Source organism: Fukomys damarensis, unplaced genomic scaffold, assembly GCF_012274545.1.
Source record: "Fukomys damarensis isolate Sample0158 unplaced genomic scaffold, DMR_v1.0_HiC HiC_scaffold_38, whole genome shotgun sequence".
NCBI lineage: Eukaryota > Metazoa > Chordata > Mammalia > Rodentia > Bathyergidae > Fukomys > Fukomys damarensis.
The window spans coordinates 40,930,507-40,941,891 of record NW_022900950.1 but is presented as its reverse complement, the minus strand read 5'-3'; the positions used below and the strand labels follow the sequence as shown (position 1 = coordinate 40,941,891).

The 11,385-nt window shown below is 39.1% G+C and overlaps 1 pseudogene; it reads left to right on the top strand.

Moving 5' to 3' along the window:
- Positions 1-7,311: 7,311 nt before the first annotated feature.
- On the top strand, positions 7,312-8,959 carry LOC104869853 (annotated as a pseudogene).
- Positions 8,960-11,385: the final 2,426 nt, after the last annotated feature.

The window sequence follows — 11,385 nt, the reverse complement described above, 5'->3', positions numbered from 1 at the left end:
AAGAGGACCCAAGTTCAATCCCCAGTACAAAAAAAAAAAAAAAAAAAAAAAAAGGAGTTCTACCTATCTTATCTTCTAGCAAGCTTAGTGTTTCTGTTTTAATATTTAGATCTTTAATCCATTTGGATTTTAGTTTAGTGAATGGAGAAAGATAGAGGTTACTTTTAATCTTTGATAAGCTGAAATCCAATTTTTCCAACACCATTTATTAAAGAGGCTATCTTGCCTCCAGTGAGGATGACTGGCTCCTTTGTCAAAGATGAGATAGCTGAGTATGTCACGAGTCATTTTTGCATCTTCTAATCTGTTCCACTGATCCTCAGGTCTGTTTCTTCATCAATACTATGCTATTTTTATCACAGTGGCTTTGTAGTATAATTTCAGATTGGGGATTGCGATGCCCCCTACCATGTCTCTGTTGCCTAGAATTGCTTTTGCTATTCTAGATCTTTTCTGATTCCAACTGTATTTTTGTATTGTTTTCTCTAGTTCTGTGAAATATACTGTTGGGATTTCAATCAGGATTGCTTTGAACCTGTATAGTAGTTTTGGAAGTCTGGCCATTTTTACTATATTGGTTCTTCATACCCAGGAACAAGAGATGTCTTTCCATTTTCTTATATCTTCATCAATCTCTTTTTTCAGAGTGTTGTAGTTCTCCATGTAGAGGTCTTTTGCTTCCTTCATTAGAATGATTCCTAGATACTTCATTTATTGGATGCTGTCTTAAAAGGGGTTGCTTCCCTAATTTCACCCTTAGTGAAATTCATTTTTGATCATTCAGTATGATGTTGGCTGTTGCCTTTTCATTGATAGCCTTTATCAAGTAGACATAAAGACAATCTATTCCAATTTTCTGCAGGGTGTTTTTCATGAATGGGTATTGAATTTTGTCAAACGCTTTTTCTGCATCTATTGAGATGATTATATGGTTTTTTCTTTGACTCTGTTAATATAGTGTATTACATTTATTGATTTATATATGTTGAAACATCCTTTCACCCCTGAGATCAATACAACTTGGTCAGGGTGTATGATCTTCTTGATGACCCCCCTGTTGTCTGTCAGTATTTTATTGAGGATTTTTGCATCTATGTTCATTTAGGGAAATGGCCTGTAGTTCTCTTTTTTGGTTGGGTTTTCCCTGGTTTTAGAATCAACATAACACTTGCTTCTAGGAATGAATTAGAAAGCATTGCTTCCCTTTCAATTTTATTGAAAAGTTTAGAGTAGTGGCAATAGTTCTTTTCAAATAGTGTTTTAGAATTTAGCATTGAATCCATCAAGACCAGGGCTTTTCTTTATTGGTAAATTTTTTATTATGTTTTCAATTTCACTGATTATAATAGGAGTGTTTAGAATTTTTATATCTTCTTTGTTCAAGTTTGGTAATTCATATGTCTCTAGAAATCTGTCCAATTTTTTCTGTGTTCGCCATTGTATTAGAGTACAGATTCTCAAAGTATTGATGATCCTCTGGATTTCTCCTGGATCTGTGGTGACTTCACACTTTTCTTCCCTAATTGCATGAAATTGAGTGTTTTGTTTCTTTTCTCTGATAAGGTTGGCTAAGGGCTTATCAATTTTATTTATTCTTTTGAAAAAACAACTCTTCAATTCACTGATTTTTTTTGTGTGTGTCATTCTCTTAGACTCCATTGCACTGATTTCTGCTCTGATCTTTATAATTTCCTCCCTTGTATGTGATTTGCATTTCTCTTTTTCTTGTTTTGCTAGATGCTTAAGATTCACCATTAGGTTGTTTATTTGAGTGCACTCTTTTTCCTAGTGTGGGCATTCAGTGCTATGAATTTCTCATGCAATACTGTTTTCACTGTATCCCATTGATTTCTGTTTTGTTGTTCTGGCATTATCATTAAATTTTTTAAATTGTTTAATTTCTTCTTTAACTTCCACTGTGACCCATTGATTATTTAGTAGAGTATTATTCAATTTCCATGTGTTTGTGAAACTCTTGTGGTTTCTTATGCTATTGCTCTCCAGTTTAATTGCACTATGGTCTGATAATAAACATTTTGAAAGTGCTGTTTAAATTATGCTCCAAACCTGACATTGGGAGTTTCCTGCAGAGTCTACCCAGGACTCAGAGAGCTATGGAAGACACAGTAAGGCAGAAAAAGAAGTCTCTCCTTAGGGAAAGTGGCCTCCTCTTTCTATACTTCACCACCAGGATATCTCCACTGGGTTTCATGTATGCTCAAAGCAGCACAACTATATATGTATATTTCCTCTAGAAAAACGAGGTTGAAGTCATATTCTCTTCACTGAGATTTTGCCCAAATTTGGAGAAGAGCAGAAAGTTTACTGAGAGAAGTGATGATAGTTATGTTATATTGAACAGGAAAAGGTGGAGCTGTAATAAAAAGTGTTTCTATTCTTCCATCTCAATGAGGGGATCATTTCTCTAGTCACCAGATAAAATGAGATCAAAGATCATTCATGATTTTCTTTTCACTTTACACCTAAAATAATATTACAGTCACTTAAGTGCATCACAGAAATATAATCAGTTCAATCCAAGGAAGTGATTATCACTGTAATGTTTACAGATATGCCCAACAATATCCTTCCTGGCTGTCCAAGATTGGTGCTGGCAGAGTGTCTGATTTAGGAAAAGGGAAGATGTACTTAATTTCTCTTTCTCTCTCTGCTTACCTCCTGAAGTGAAAAGGGCAGGAAAAGAAACAGGATGGAAATGTTGTTGTTGTTGTTGTTGTTGTTGTCGTCGTCGTCGTCGTCGTCAAATTGGGTGTTGTCTTAGGATAGCTCTAAACTCAAAGGGCCTTTCCTCCCATGGATTATTCTGTTAACTCTTGTGCACCCTCTGGCCAAAACCTCTCTGTCAGGAACTGTGTTTTTTCTGCTAGCTACTTTCTTCTATCCATTTCTAAGCATGGAGGGGTATTACAAGGCCAGTTATCAGCCCCCTTTTTCCCTGGTGATGGTGGTAACATAGTTAGGTCCATTCTCTAACTCTACTCTTTGATGCTTCCAAAATAAGTAAGGGGGCACAAAAGTCGCTGAAATGGCCCTTGAATAGTTCATTGTGAAGCTTCTTTCAGAGCTGTTAGGCTCACAAGCACTTTGATACCACCTTTGTTGAAAGTGGATTTAATATTCATTATACGTTTACTCAATATTTTAATATTTAATTTAACAAATGTTTATTGACAGCTACTTATGTACAGGCTAAGTGATAAGATAAAAAATTAAATATGGTACCTTCCTTTCCTTTAATGCACTCAGTCTTTGCAGGATGAAAGTATTGGAAGGATGGGTCAAAGCATATTCATAAATAATTAAATTAGTGCTATAGAAAGAGAATTAGAGAAGTGCTACAGAAAAGAGAATAAATCATATGGTATAGGAGTGCTAAAAAAGAAATAATACACCCTTAAAGACTAATGTAGTTGTCTTCCATAATTTCTCCATAATGGCATTATGTTTAATAATATTCCTCCTTAGGATAACAGAAAAGTTTGTCTTACATTTAGCAAACTCTTTAAGCTAGAGTTCATCCATAAATATGCACAAGTCTGGTTTTTTTATATATATGTGCAGAAACCTCTCTGCATTTCTAAATACCTCAGTCCTCAAATTCTAAATAAATCTCTTTCTAAAAAGGTTGGTTAATGATACTGAAAAACCAACACAAAGAGGGGGAAAAGAAACATATTTGTCAGACTGTGTGTTTCAAATCTGGGTCCAGAAAAATGTCACTAACTGTATACATGAGTTGCTAACTTTATACACTTCTCTCATGTTTGTTCTCTCAGTAATTAGTTCAAAACCTAACAGTATGAAAAAATATCCAGATTATCCCCTAGTTTCAATTATAGATGTGTTTTGTCTTATTTATCTTTGGTGTGCTTTATTCCAATTAAATGTGTCAGCACTCAAATGGAGTAAAGTCTGTGTTCAAAATAAGATTAAACAAATATGAGAGTTTATTCATATTTCACTTTTTCCTACAATTGAGTATTCTTCTGAATCTACCTAGTCACAGTTTTCTTGTCACTTCAGGAGAATGTCTCGCTACCGTTGAGTACAGTTACCATCCCAGCTGTTGAACTTTCTGCATCAGGAACACCATTTATCCTTTTGTTAAAGAATCATCTTTATTACTTCTTTTTCTCTATTAAGCTCTCTTTTAATTGCTACTCTTTTCATTAAATTTTCTTGAATTTTTAGTTTAACTAAGTCTTTTTACTTAAGTCTTTTGTTGTGGTAATAAACTTCCAGTTATTACTATTCTATGTGATATTTTTACTAGTTCCATAGTTATGATTCTTTGACTCTAATTTGTTTCTTTTCCTGTGCAATCTTTTATGTTTCTATTCTCAGTCTGATTTTTACATTCTTATTTTGATAAATTCTAATATTTTTGTAAATTCTTCAGTGATAAGATGCTTTCATGGCAATGTTTCTTCTTTTCTCTGGGTTACTTTATTTTTTTCAGTACTGGAACTAGAACTCAAGGCCTTGTGTTTGCCAGGCAGGCATGGCACCACTGAGCTACATCCCTGATCCCTTTGGATCACTTTATACAGTCTCAAAATTTTTATTTTCCCCACATTTTGTTTTTCTTTTCCTCTCAATTGTACTCTAATATATTTGTAGAATTTACTTACATAAATGCAGGCTCATTTTTGTTTGATTTATACAATGTGATTGAGGGACTAGAAGGGTGGTTGAGGAATTAACCCAAGAGAGACTGTTCAATCTGATAGAGTTAATGAACAATTATTAACTCTTTTTCCATGTGCAGTCTATTTGGGGTGGGATGGGGGCAAGAGGATCCTACTGTGTAGCCCAGGCTGGCCTCAAGCTCATAGTGATCCTCCTGCTTCAACCTTCCCCATCCTGGAACACCAGACATACACCATCACACCCAGCTCACACTGAAGTTTCCATTACAATAACCTCAGACCTTACTATTGAGGTTCAAAAAAAAAAGTAGGTTCCTGCTGAGACCATGAGCAGCAGTGATTGTTACCAAAACTAAGCTCTTTTCGGTCTTCAAATGCTCTGTTAAATAGTCTATGCTTGGTACTCATTACCTAATCTTGAGTTTGCCATAATTTCATGTAGGATAATTTGAAATTAAAACATGAGTCACTAGAGACAGCAATGTTATCAGTCTTGATTTTTTTTTCCAACAACATTTACCTTTCCTTTCCCACCAGCCACTTATAGTCTCCAAAAGAGTGGAGAAATTGTTTCATTTGTTTTAGGGTTTCACTTTGGGCTATTTATTTATTTACCTTGAGGCCACATGTAGGTAAAAGGAACTTTACCGAATGTCACTGACTCATTCTTTCTCTGCTGCTCTCAGAAGACCTAGTATTAGGACAAGAGTTGTAACTCAGAGGTAGAGCAAAAAGTTGGCATTCAGAAGACCCTGAGTTAACTACCTAATGCCAAAAAGAGAGAGAGAGAGACCTAGTATTAGACTTCCTTTTCTGCCTGTTTTATCACCTGATCTCTGTTTATTTCTGAATTTCTAGGTATTTATTATTTTAGGATGCTTCTGTATTCTTTCTTCCTTTTTCATCCCAACAGAGGGCTGACAAAATTACTAAGCTTTTATTTTTCCAGACATTGGAAGGTGAAATGAAAAGCAAGAGAAGAAAGTAATTAATTTAAAGAACATTTCCACGTCTTCTCCCAAGAGTGCCCACATCTACTCTCTGTCTCTCCTTTCAGCCTCTACTAAATGGTGACTTGGACTTTTCAGGATTGTGCTTGTCCACACCCCTCTGTCTATTTTCATTTCCTTGCTGACCTTCACAGCCGATGCCTATGAGAAACCTAGGAAGCACTCTGAGGTTTCCCAGGAAGCGCCTCACTGACTCTCAGAAACTCTGTTCTTTTACAGGCCATAAGCCTTTTCTTTGCATTAATTTATGTTAGCATTTTTGGTACCATGTTCTTTTTCATGATGATTTTTAATTTATAGTCATAGTTTTGTAAGGGGGAGATTTTTTCAATAAAACTTTACTACCTTAAGAATGAAGTCATTTATTCTTATCTTAACAGGGCATAGACATTGAGTCCCAGCTTCTTGAAAATACATTCATGGGATATAAACCTGGCAAGAAGTTTAGAAAACATTGCACACATCTCAGAGTGACCAAAAAATAATTTAGTTATAAGCTTTCTGAAGTATGTGTTCTTGAGAAGGGGGAGGTCAGGGGCTTAGACTTAAGAAGCTTTTGTCACTTTCAATCAAGCTGAGAAGAACCATGAAAATGATTTGATATCTTATCTGGAATCACCTGTAGTAGCCAATGATGTGAAGACCTCTAAATCTCTGTCCTAGTTTTACTTTGTTTACTTTATATAATTTAATACACAACTGAATGATCTCTAAGGTCACAAAAATAATAAAATTCTCAAAAAATAATTTCAGTACTTTATATCATTATGTAGTGGCTGTAGATAGCACAACAAAGATAAAAAGAAAAATAATATTACATTAAAGGAGGAAAAAGTTCCAATTTTTTCTTTGAAAATAAGTTTGCTGCCCAGACTGTCATAGTCACTATAACCAAATATTTCCATTTTCTCCTCTGAGATCTGTTTAAACACTGAGTTGTTCAGAAAATAGCAAACACAAAAAGGCATTTATATGTCACAAAGTTTTTAAAATATTTTTTCTCCTTATGTAAAGTACTTTCTTAGAAAAGCAAAATGTTTAAAATCCATCTCAGGTTTTCAATCCTAAGCAGCAGAATTACCTTCTAGTGCTCAATAAATTAGATGTTCTTTTACATGTTTTTAAAGTATGTTCTCATCTTTTAATCTCAAGTATATGAGATTAACCATTTTTCTTGATTATTTATACTAATGAGCAAGAGCAAATAAAATACATAAAATATTTTAATTACCTTCAAATTGTAAAGAAGAAATTAGACAGCTTCTACAATTAAACGACAATGCAAATACAACACATCAGAATATATGGGACACAATGAAAACAGTCTTACAAGAGAAATTCAGAGGGCTGGCGAGCAGCAGCCGGCTGGGGGAGGGGGTGTGGGCACACAGTGGAGTGCTACGCTCTGAGAGCCTGGCACCTGCAGGAGCTGCTTCCCACTCCCCCTGCCAAGACCTCTAGAAGCCCCTTCTCATCTATCCTCCCTGGGCCCTGGCAAGCTGGGCTGAGGTATCCCAAGCAGGTGGGGCAGAGCCCAGAGCCCCATGGAGAGCGCTGCGGAGTGAACCTCACCTCCTTTCCTAGGTGCAAGCGTGAGCCATTGTCCCACAGTGTGTTGATGCTGGTCTGCCATGCTTGCCTGTCTGCCAGGGCCAGGGGACCTGTCCTTCTTTCTCACACACAGATGAACACTGGACTTCAGAAATTGTGAAGGTTCCCCAGTGGAAACACGTTTGACTTACTGTGAACCACCTCCACACATCAGCCCAGCGCTAAAGCCCCTACCTGACTCAGGCTGCCACCAAGGCAGGCCTGCTTGCCTTGTCAAACTGCCAGCCAAAAGCATATGAGCCTGGTTACTCCCTGAGGCCATCATGAACCCCCCAGTGGAACCCTATGCTACTGTGGCACCCAGCACTTTAGTCCACCCCCAGGCCCAGGTTCTGACCAGTCAGCAGGCCCTGCAGCATGCACAGACCCTGGTCCATGCCACTGCCCAGACACTGCAGCACCCTCAGGGTATCCCGCCAGCACAGGCACTGTCTCACCCTCAAAGTCTCCAGCAGCCTCAGGGCATGGGCCACCCTCAGCCCATGGTCCAAGCCTAGGGCTTGGTCCACACTCAGGCCCTGGCCCACCAGGGTCTCCAGCATGCCCCCAACCCCCTTGCTGCATGGAAGCCAGAAGGTGCCGAACTCAGATGCCCCCCCCAAAGAATGTGACTGTGTCTACCTCAAGTATCCCCCTTTCAATGCGGAACCCTGCAGCACAGCCAGCCCCTGGACCTGAGCAGAATTGTTCACCAGATCAACCAGTTTTGCCAGAGGAGGGCAGGCATCAGCACTACCTCAGTGTGTGAGGGCCAGATCGCCAACCCCAGCCCCATTAGTCACAGTCTGCTCATCAATGCAAGCACGTGGGTCTCAATCCACAGCATCCCGCACCAATGCCTTCCTGTGTGGTCAATCCCATGGAGCACACCCACGTGGCCACAGCCACACTGCCTGCTGCAGGCTCTGTCAACCTGCCCACAGGCATCTCTTGAGCCCCTGCTGACTACCCTAGGGACCTCAAGCCAGTTTCCTGGGACCAGCACCAGCTGGCCCACCTACAACAGGTGCGCAGCGAGGCTGATGGAACACCAGTCCCTGGCCTGGCAGGCAAGCACGCAGCAGAACGTGAGTTGGCAGGGCATAGCTTTGTGGGCAAAGTCCCTGCCTACCTGCAGGAACTCTGCCCGGCACAGTCCTTCCATCTGAAGCCACCCCTGGAGAAGCCAACCCCATTCCCACCAGTCAATGGCCTGGCAGCCCCACTGGCCTACCCTAATGGTCACTACTTTAAACCCCTATGGAACAACATTCTGCCCACTCCCGATAGCAACAGCTCAGGTCTCAGGACCTTGCCATGCCATTCCACAGCAGGCAGGCCACAAGTGCACCCCTTGACTGTGCAGCAGCTCCTGGGGCCCACTACAGAACAGGAACTGGGGGTGGTCCAGTGGCAAACCAGAACAGCTTGATGCAAACAGTGGATTACCTGAGTGGGGATTTCCAGCAGGCCTGCTCCTGAGAACAGAGCCTGGCCGTGCTGAACAAGGCCCACCGAGCCCTTGGTTTAGTCTTACTTTTAAGTAACTGGATAGTTTCAAAGTTTCACTGCTCGAGTGTGATCATTCTTAGATGTCTAAGGAAGGGAATATGGCAGAAAGTAAGTGGGGGCAGAAAAGGTCCTCTTATCCTCCCCTTCAGCAACTTTTGTTTTTATGTTAAAACCTAACTCATAGCCTAGGCTTTTCTATTTTCCACTGCCTGCCTGTGAGGCTCTCCTCCTCAGCCATTTCAGACCATCCTCCCATCTTTTCCTGAACCTCTGCCTGTTTCCCTTAGAAATTGCATGTGACTAAAGGAAGGGGCCTATGCCCCTAAACTCTAGGCCCTTTGACTCTCTCTTTGGGATTAAGAAGCTAGACTTTCCAAGTGCTCTGGAAACTTAATTCCTTATTCACCCAAAGATCTCAAATCAAAACTAACCCAGTCTTCATCTCTTCCCAGCTCCTTTCCCTTACTCAAGGCCATAGCCTTGAAAAATGGAGAAAAACATTTTCTATTGGTGTCGCGGTTCCTGACTCTCCTTCCAGACTTACAGAAGTGCAGTGGGCAGCTGGCATCCCAAGATTCCTTCTCACTGTTGTCTGTCTCCTAACTTAACTGCTGTTATCCCTACCTCCCCTCTCCCATCAAATAAAAAAAAAGCAAAAAAATAATAATAAAACTACCTTGAGAAATTAGGTAGTTGAGGGAAGACCACATTGGAGTTTAGAGTTAAAAAAACACCAAAAAAAATTTTTTAAATGTATTCGGTTCTCCCTACACTGGCTAAAAATATTGCTTTACACTGTAAGTTTCAAATGTCATGTTTCTGTATGAATGTAGTGTGGGTTTGAGTAGCAGTGTGTATGAGTGGCCCCACAGACACATTGACCCTCTTAATCACCTCCCTTTGCAGCCCCTCAGATTAATGGAGAGAAAAAAAAAATACAAAGCCCTAAGCTCTTTGAATTCTTCCTCTTCTAAATGAGTATGGTTGTAATCTGCTGGAGATGGGTCTATACTGGAAACAGCCCCTCCAGCCCCTGCCCATTCTTAGAGCACCCCCCACAACTACTCTACACTCTGTCTCAATCCTAGTGATAATTAGTTGGCTAGAAATGTAGCTCTTCTCTGTAACTTTAAACTTAGATTATACTTTATTATAAATCTTTGCATCCCTCTTCTGTTAAAAGTTGTAGTTGGGCTCTGAATTTAAAAAAAATAAGTTCTTACTTTTCCTCTTGTTTGGGGGAATGTGAGCTGATACTTAAAAGTTTTGGGTTCCGTTTACTATTCACTCTTCCTTAGCCAGAAATTCTCTACTGATCTGAGGCAGTGTGACTGAAGACTAGTTTTTAAATTATTTGTTGGCAAGTTGCCTTATGTTAAAAAAAAAAAAAGCCTGATTGTGTTATGCCAAATGATAGCAACATGAAATTCTCATTTATTGTCAAAAGAAAAGAGAAATTCATAGCAGTTAATACTCATATTACAAAAGCAAAGTGAGCTCAAATAAACAACCTAATGCTGAACCTCAAGCTTCTAGAAAAGAAAGAGCAGGACAAACCCAAGGCTCATACAAAGGAGGAAATTATATAGATCAGAGCATAAATCAATGCAACAAAGACTAAGAGAATGATAAAAAAAATTAATGAAGCAAAGAATTGGTTCTTCAAAAGAATAAACAAAATTGACAAACCTTTAGCCAACCTTATCAGTAAAAGAAAAGAAAGGACCCAGGGTTGGGGATTTAGCTCAGTGGTTCTACTGCCTGCCTCACAAGCACAAGGACCCAAGGACCCAAGTTCAATACCCGGTACCAAAAAAAAAAAAAAAGAATAGTAATTTTGGGCCACGGATTTAGCTCAGTGGTTCTGCTGCCTGCCTCATAAGTGCAAGGTCCTGAGTTCAATCCCCAGTATGAAAAAAAAATTGAAAGAAAAGGTCCAAATCAATGAAATTAGGAATGTAAAGGGTGAAATTGCAATGGACCCAGCAGAAATCCAGAGGATCATCAATACCTATGTTGAGAATTTATATGCCAATAAGATGAAAAACACAGAAGAAATGGATAAATTTCTAAATACATATAAATTATAAAAGTAGAAGGAAGAAGACCTAAATATTCTAAACAACCCTGGGCTGTAGATTTAGCTGAGTGGTGCTGAACTTGCCTCACTAGTGCAAGGTCCTGAGTTCAATCCCCAGTATAAAAAAAATTCTAATCAAATCAATATCAATTAATGAAATTGAAAGTGTAATTAAAAACTTACCAATGGAGAAATTCTGGGATCCTCCTGGCTTCAATACTGAATTCTGCAAGACATTTAGAGAAGAACTATTGCCACTACTGTTTACATTCTTCAATGAAATTGAAAAGGAAGCAATACTCCCAAATTCATTCCTGGAAGCAAGCATCACCCTGATCCTAAAAGCTAAGAAAGACACAATCGAAAAAGAGAATTATAGCTGAATCTCCCTAATGAACATAAATGTAAAAATCCTCAATAAGATACTGGCAAACAGGATGCAGAAGATCATCAAGAAGATCATACACCATGGCCAAGGGTAATTCATCCCAGGGTACAGGGATGGTACAACATATACAAATCA